The sequence below is a fragment of the Lotus japonicus genome, chromosome 3 (assembly GCF_012489685.1).
Source record: "Lotus japonicus ecotype B-129 chromosome 3, LjGifu_v1.2".
Classification (NCBI taxonomy): Eukaryota; Viridiplantae; Streptophyta; class Magnoliopsida; order Fabales; family Fabaceae; genus Lotus; species Lotus japonicus.
In genome coordinates, this window is record NC_080043.1 from 65,654,477 (window position 1) to 65,662,599 (window position 8,123).

Genomic DNA, 8,123 nt, shown 5'->3' on the forward strand with positions numbered 1-8,123 from the left:
AAGTGATTCTTAGGATGATTAAGGTGATTTTTTAATGCCACTAATTAATTTTAAGATGATTGAAGTTGTTCTTAAGGTGATGAATTGATCCTTATAACGATTAAAGTGATTCTTGGCACAAGTAATTGATTCTTGAGATAATTTAACTTATCCATATTATAAATGTTTGATTTTTAAGATGATCATTAACCTAGGTAAGTGATTCTTAGGATGACTAAGGTGATTTTTCATGCCTCTAATTAATTTGAAGATGATTAAAGTTGTTCTTAAGGTGATTAATTGATTCTTACGATAATTAAAGTGTTCTTAACATGGTTATTTGTCACGTATTATGATTTAAGATGATCCTTAACATAGCTAGGTGATCGTTAACATGATTAAGATGATTCTTAATGCGAATAATTAACTTTAAAGATGGTTAAAGTTGTTCTTAAGGCGTTTAATTGATCCTTATAATGATTAAAGTGATTATTAGCACAAGTAATTTATTATTGAGATAATTTAACTTATCCACATTATAAATAATTGATTTTTAAGATGATCCTTAACCTAGACAAGTGATTCTTAGGATGACCAAGGTGGTTTTTAATGCCTCTAATTAATTTTAAGATGATTAAAGTTGTTCTTAAGGTGATTAATTGATTCTTATGACGATTAAAGTGTTCTTAACCTAGTTATTTGTCACATAATATGATTTAAGCTAACCATATTATAAATATTTGATTTTTCAGATAATCCTTAACCTAGGTAAGTGATTCTTAGCATGACTAAGGTGATTTCCAATGCCACTAATGAATTTTAAGATGATTAAAGTTGTTCTTAAGGTGATTAACTGATTCTTAAGATGATTAAAGTGTTCTTTACCCAATTATTTGTCACATAATATGATTTAAACTATCCATATTATAAATAATTGATTTTTAAAATGATCCTTAACCTAGGTAAGTGATTCGTAGGATGACTGACGTGATTTTTCATGCCTCTAATTAATTTAAAGATGATTAAAGTTGTTCTTAAGGTGTTTAATTGATCCTGATGATGATTAAAGAGCTTCTTAGCATAAGTAATTGCTTCTTGAGATAATCTAACTTATCCATATTATAAATATCTGATTTTAAGATGATCCTTAATCTAGGTAAGTGATTCTTAGGATGACTAAGGTGATTTTTAATGCCACTAATTAATTTTAAGATGATTGGAGTTGTTCTTAAGGTGATGAATTGATCCTTATAACGATTAAAGTGATTCTTGGCACAAGTAATTAATTGATTCTTGAGATAATTTAACTTATCCATATTATAAATGTTTGATTTTTAAGATGATCATTAACCTAGGTAAGTGATTCTTAGGATGACAAAGGTGATTTTTAATGCAACTTATTAATTTTAAGATGATTGGAGTTGTTTTAATGAATTGGTCCATATAATGATTAAAGTGATTCTAGACACAAGTAATTAATTGATTCTTAAGATAATTTAACTTATCCATATTATAAATAATTGATTCCTGCTATGTTTTCAATTCCCGCTAATTTTTTCCCTCCTCTAATTTAACTTATTCATTTTAATTTAACTTTTCCCTCCTCTAATTTTTTTCAATTCCCGCTATGTTCTATTCACATTTTTATATCAAACCTACATGTTTCAGCTGTTTTTTCTTCCTCTACCTGAAAAAATCCTAGCAGCCATACACTCTCCAATTTTCCAATTCCAGATTCCTCAATCCCTTCTTCTCTAGGGTTTACTTTTTTCTTCTTCCTGCAACCTTCCTCGATGGTTTCCTCGATTCCATCCTCTCTTCCATAGCCGTCGAACTCACCACCTCCATTTCTTCTCCAAACTACCGTCGAACTCACCACTCCTCTCCTCTGTTCAAAATCGCGGGCTTCCCTTTCCATCATCTCCATTCCTTGACACCTCTTGTTTCCTAGCCTGACACCGTTCATCATCTCCATCCCATCGTCCATCTCCAACTCCATAACTACTTTACCTTCCTCAACCAATTCCAGAATGGGACGCCTTTGATGCATACAGTCTTCACCTCTGGAAAATTGGAAAAAGGCCTTGTGCTGTTGAAGTGCCATTCTTCTGAACCTGGATCCTCTCCTTTCTCATATATTCGGTGCTCTCTTTTCTTTCCTCATGGGTTCCATTAACTTATTTTGCTTCATTTCATTTTGTGATTACATTGGTTTCTAGATTTGTTTGTTTGCATTTTTTATGTTTGCGGTTCATGTACCTTTTCTGATTTGTTAACATGTGCTGTCATATTCTCATTAGTCCATTGATATTTGTTTAATTACTAGTCCAAGGTTATGTAGAGGAAAATTGAGAACTTTTGCTATTATTCCCTTGATGGAAAAATAAATGGATGCTTCTGTCATGTTAAGGTCTGTTGCTTTGGGAGAGGGTTCTTTTTTTGTTTTGATATGAATGAAATGTTACTTTCCTTCCACTCTGAACTTGCATTCTGGTTGTTTCTTCTTATGAATGAGCTTTTTTTTTATGCTGAAAAGTGATAATAAGTTGGATGGTTGGTTGTGGATAATAAGTTATATCCTGGACACTTGGCAGTTCAAACTGAATTCAGTTCTTTTTCAGCTCTGAATTTGTACTATCTGGTTAAAATATATCAAACTACATTTCTGAGTATTTTTCTGCTAATCAGGCCGCAGAAGAGGTTGCTCTACAAAGGCCAAGTATCATGACACTGAAGGAGCTGAAATGAAACCAAGAAGAAGGAGAAGTGATGTTGCACAATCCGGAAGGGTTGAGATTGAGAACCTTGGTCATATTGAGATTCTTATTTGTGCTCAAATTTGTTATATACTACTTGTTACAATTCTTTTCTCCTTGATGAATTGGAAAACCCCCTTTTAGTTAACATGGTTATTTTACTAATTTGATTGGTTAGTCCTTCTTTTCCCCTTCCTGTTTTCTGTTTTCATTTTTTCTTTCTCTTATGGGTCAACCAGTTACAAAAGGACCCTCTGTTAGTCATTATACCAAGCTGTTATTTTCCTTATAGGTTTATAGGCTTATAGTGCTATAGCGTGGCAAATGCATAGTTGGTGCTAACTTCTGTTTTAATATTTTTTGCCGTCACTCCAATCTCATTTCTGTCGATGAATCTATTATAATGTCAAATTGGTCGTGTTTTATACTTAACAGCTTGTCTGATATTTCAGTTGATATATGCTCATTTCAAATGCATCATCTTTGTACAGCTAGTTTAGATCTGGTTCACTTGCCAATATACTTCTGATTCTAATGAGGTGGTCATCATGGCAGGTTTCTTGTAGCTTTCTCTGGGAAGTATCTGAAGTATGATTACTGTGTTCCTTCTCCACATAACTGGTCTGAAGACAATATTTCGTGTGTTTATGACCTCAAACAGAAGAATGTCTCTTTAGGCCTGCATTTATTGAGGTAGTCATTGACCTCTTGCTCTGTTTCCTTAACTGCTCCTTGACATGGATGCTTTATTTGCTAATGCTATGTTTCTTAACTTGTACATTAGGAACACTTTATGTTGGCCATAGCCCATAACTACTGTTGGGCCTGTTGAATGTGTATGTTTGCTTTTAGATTTGTTAACTTCTGAGACACTTATCACAATTGAATTTTGCCTGCATGGAGTGAGATTCTAGAATATCGTCTAAACAAATTAGGAAACATAAGAAACTTTAATCTTCACAGTTCAGTACTTTGAGCATAAGCCCTTTGTATAATTTGGGTGCCATTTTTGGTCGGTAATTCCTTTTTGTATTTTTTACTGGTATAATTTTCTTATAAATGAGTTTTAGGCATCATAAGATCACCATAGTGAAGCTTGCCACACTGTAGCAATAGCATATCCATAGAAAGTCACTTCCCTTTATTGAATTCTGCACTTTATCTTTTTTCTTTATACTTAACTGCTTCTAATATGAAGTACATGTAATTTAAGTTAGGATGCTCTCTGCCTAACAGTTGCTGAATTTATAGTTTTGTAACATTTATTATTAATGTATTGCTGAATTTATATATTCTAGTCTCCAACCAAACATATTTTATCTCTGGACAGTGACATTTTATGTAAATTTGGTGGATGTTTTAGCTGTGATCCTTCAATTTACATGGGTTACAGCTTATTGGTTTAGCACTTCCCCTGGCTGTTAAAACTCCAAGTATATTTTGATGAGGTTTTTAAAAGAGAATGAATATGACCTAACAATAGCACTTCCGATGAGGCCACCCTAGTGGAAGGTGTATCCTTTTGGTCTTTTCAATTTCATGTCAATCTTGATATCCATTTTTTCTCCTTCATTGTTCAATAAATTCAGGCTCCATTTCGATTTGATCAGTGGAATATTATTTACTTCTACAGGATTGATTTTATGATGTGTGTGAGAGTAATGGCAGGTGATTATATCCTTTCTTAACTTGGCCTCGCCGCGATGGTCCGTGATCGCGATTTGATAACACCGGTGATTATATCCTTTCTTAACTTGGATTTGAAGGGGGATATTGCCCTGTTTAACCTACACTTCCATTAATGCCTAGAAAGTTCTACTAGAAAGTCAATCTTAATGATTTCATATATGTTAAATATAGGGAGTTTGTTCTTGGGTTAATACTTATATCTCCTTTATGCAAATCTCATTCATGGAGTGAATGTTTTTTCAACAAGGTATGCTTTTGTAGGTGTATTTCTAGATTAGGATGGTTTTGGGGAGAAACAAAGGGACAAAAACCCATTATGCAGACAAGAAATGACAAGAAATGTCCCAACGATTGAAGCAGTGGCAATGTTTTTGCACATCCTTGCTCACAACCTAAAGTACAGAGTAGTGCACTTTACCTGTTATAGATCCAAAGAAACAATAAGTAGGCAATTCAACAATGTCCTACGAGCTGTAATGAAAGTGAGTGAGTCATTTTCTTATTGATTTTAGTCCACTGGTTGCTTGTTTTGTCTTACTACCTTCAGTCCATAATTTTAGTTGTTTAAGGTTATGCATGTAGTTTAAGAAGTCTTTAGTTGATATCCTAATTTACAACAAAACTCTTTACATTTATTCTTCCTCAACTTCCCACCACCAATACCAACCCACAATAAATGAAAGAAATGAAAACAACAAAAATAGAATGGAGGAAGTACTAGTAGTTATCTTGGGCTATAGACCACCATTACAATCATGGATAATATAAAAAGGATTTTTATGACTTCTGCCCAGTTGTATTGCTTGTGATGAGTGAATGTTGTATATGACAAAATGTTTAAATAGTTTTCTTTGGAAGTTCAAAGCTCTGTCAACCTTGTAGAATATTTGTAGTGAAAACTTTTCCACACCCCTCCTGAATGCTGCCCTGTCATAATTCACAAATAAGTGATTACTTAGTGTAATAAAAGTCACGTCATGACAGAAAATAATAAGTTTTAAAATTTATATTTTAGTGATTAATAAGAAGAGAGCAGCACAACCCTCTAAATTTGAGAGCGGGCATGAAAGAGCTACCCTATTTGTAGTTAGTTGTATTCATCATGAATTAAGATGTTACTTGTCTTTTTCATGAATGCATGAGTGCCATTTCTTGTTTATTAATCCAAAATTCTTGAACTAATCTTATGTGTGATTTTTATTTTTCATTTTCACATGCAGTGCAACTATGTTTGGAGTTTCAACAGAATCAATGCAGTTATCATATGACACAAGAGGGAACAGTGTGCCGACAATTTTGTTACAAATGCAAAGGCACTTGTAGGCCCAAGGAGGGTTGCAGGTTGATCACCTAGATCTTTCTCAGCTCATCTTCTCCTTGTCTCAATTTCTCATATTGTTGAATATAACAACTGAACACAATTACAAAAAAAAAAAAAAACAAGACAGTCCTTTATACTTCACCACTCTACAATCTGTCATTGCTTCATTTTACAAATGTCAAAATGTAATCTTGGTTAAACAATTGAATTTATGTATGCAGGCAGAGGGGATTTTCAGAATTAATACAGACAATACTCACACTGAAGCTTCCCTTCTTGACTGGGCTATTAATCTGATGGTTGATGTTGTCCAAGAGGAACATCTGAGTAAGATGAATGCACACAATATTGCCATGGTTCCAGTAAACTCAGTTTCTCCAGGAATAGAAGGGAGGAAAATGCATACATATACTGTATTAGTCCTTTTCATTTTTGTTATAAGATTGCAGATCATAGTTAAAATATTGCTAATGTAATTTTTTATCTTATGCTCAAAGACGGAAGTGAAAATTTTTAATTTTGTTGGTTTTGAGTTTGTATGGTTATGCCTATAGGTGTGACTTTTTAATGGATTCCAAACATTGGTTTTTTTTTTAAATAAATGGGTTTTCACATCGGTTGCAATTCAAAGCCGATGTGAAATATGTAGTTTTCACATCAGTTGCGTTTCAAACCGATGTGAAATATATACTTTTCACATCGGTTATACCATATGTCCGATGTAAAAAAGTAATTTTCACATCGGTTACAATTTGCTCCAGAGATACTTTAGAAATGTATTATAGTGCAAGGTTCTTAACCCTCGTGTATTTAATATGTTGAGTTTTTCTTGGTAACCAAATAATATGTTGGTTTAACCATCAAGCTGTATTGAATTAACCATTGAAAATCAGAAAAAAAAAAACTTTGCTCAATATTCACCAATTTCTTTGGATTTCTCATTTGATACACGATTAATCACTTTTATCTTTACATTTTTCACCAATTTCACAAAATCTTAAGTTGATTAAATTTTTTCATTTTTTATAAGAAAGATGAATAAAGTTGTTCTTAAAGTGATTAAAGAAATAAAGTTAGCTTGTGACATTTTTCTTTGTATTTTTAATTGATAAACAGTTTAATAACTTAACTTTTGATCTGGCAACCAAGAAATACATTTGATTCACCACAAACATATACTGCATCAACCAATCAAAAGCAGTAAAAATAAATAATTATTTTAATCATTTTCCATCAAGTGATGATTAATATCCTATTAAAAGCATTAATAGTGCAATAAAAAAACTTGAGATTTCTTTTACTTGCATTTCTCTTTGATTCACAACTAATCAATTTACTTTTATTGTTGAAACCAAATAATGCATTTGATTAACCAGAGTCACATATTGCATTAACTATATAAAAACAACAAAACAAATGATTTTTTTACTTAATCTTTACTAGTCAAAATTTTGATAAAAGAATTCATCTCCTTGTAATAAAGATTGTGACATTTTCTTTGCATTTTGCTTTGATTCACAATTAATCATTATATTTCTATCGTGGTCACCAATTATAACATTTGATTCACCACAAGTGAATACTGCATCAACCAATTAAAAGTAGTTAAAATAAATTATTATTTTTTCCAATCTCCATCAAATGATGATTAGTATCCTATTAAAAGCATTGATAGTACAATAAACAAGACTTCTTTTACTTGCATTTAATAACTTTACTTCTGTTGTAACCAAATATTACATTTTATTAACCACAAGCGCATATTGCATTAACCACTGAAAAACAGTTCAAATAAATATTTTTTACTTAATCTTTACTATTAAAATTTTGATAAAACAATCATCATGTTCGTAATAAAGCTTGACATTTTTCTTTGCATTTTGCTTTGATTAACAATTAATCATTTTATTTCTGTTTTGGTAACCAAATAATACACCTGCTTTACCACAATCGTGTACTCTATTAACCAATGAAAAGTAGTGAAAATAAATTGTTATATTTTTCAATCTCCACCAAGTGATGATTGATATCCTTTTAAAAGCATTGATAGTACAATAAAGAAAGACTTATAATTTCTTTTACTTGAATTTCCCTTTGATTCACAAGTGATACATCTTATTCACGACATGCACAAAAGTGATCGACGAATGAAAAGCATTAAGAATAAATTATTATTATTATCATTATTTTTCTCAATCTACACCAAGATATGATTAATTCCATGTTCAAAGCAATAATAGTCCAATAAAAATAGACTTAAGATTTCTTTTCCCTCCATTCCCCTTTAATTCACAACAAATCTCTTCAATTCTGTTGCGGTAACCACATACCCAGCCCCAGTAACCGGTACCCAACAAAGGTTTCCCCAAGGGAAAAAG

General features: G+C 31.9%; 1 long non-coding RNA gene across 9 annotated transcripts; it reads left to right on the forward strand.

Annotated features, from left to right (window-relative positions):
• Positions 1 to 1,673: 1,673 nt before the first annotated feature.
• On the forward strand, positions 1,674 to 6,265 carry LOC130745318 (uncharacterized). 9 transcript variants are annotated; one of them, XR_009021686.1, is made up of 6 exons: positions 1,674 to 2,121; positions 2,668 to 4,247; positions 4,369 to 4,468; positions 4,686 to 4,906; positions 5,645 to 5,765; positions 5,967 to 6,265. It is a non-coding gene; the product is annotated as an uncharacterized LOC130745318 (long non-coding RNA). The 9 variants fall into 9 exon arrangements; XR_009021685.1 differs by having other exon boundaries at positions 2,668 to 3,428; XR_009021680.1 differs by having other exon boundaries at positions 2,668 to 4,468.
• Positions 6,266 to 8,123: the final 1,858 nt, after the last annotated feature.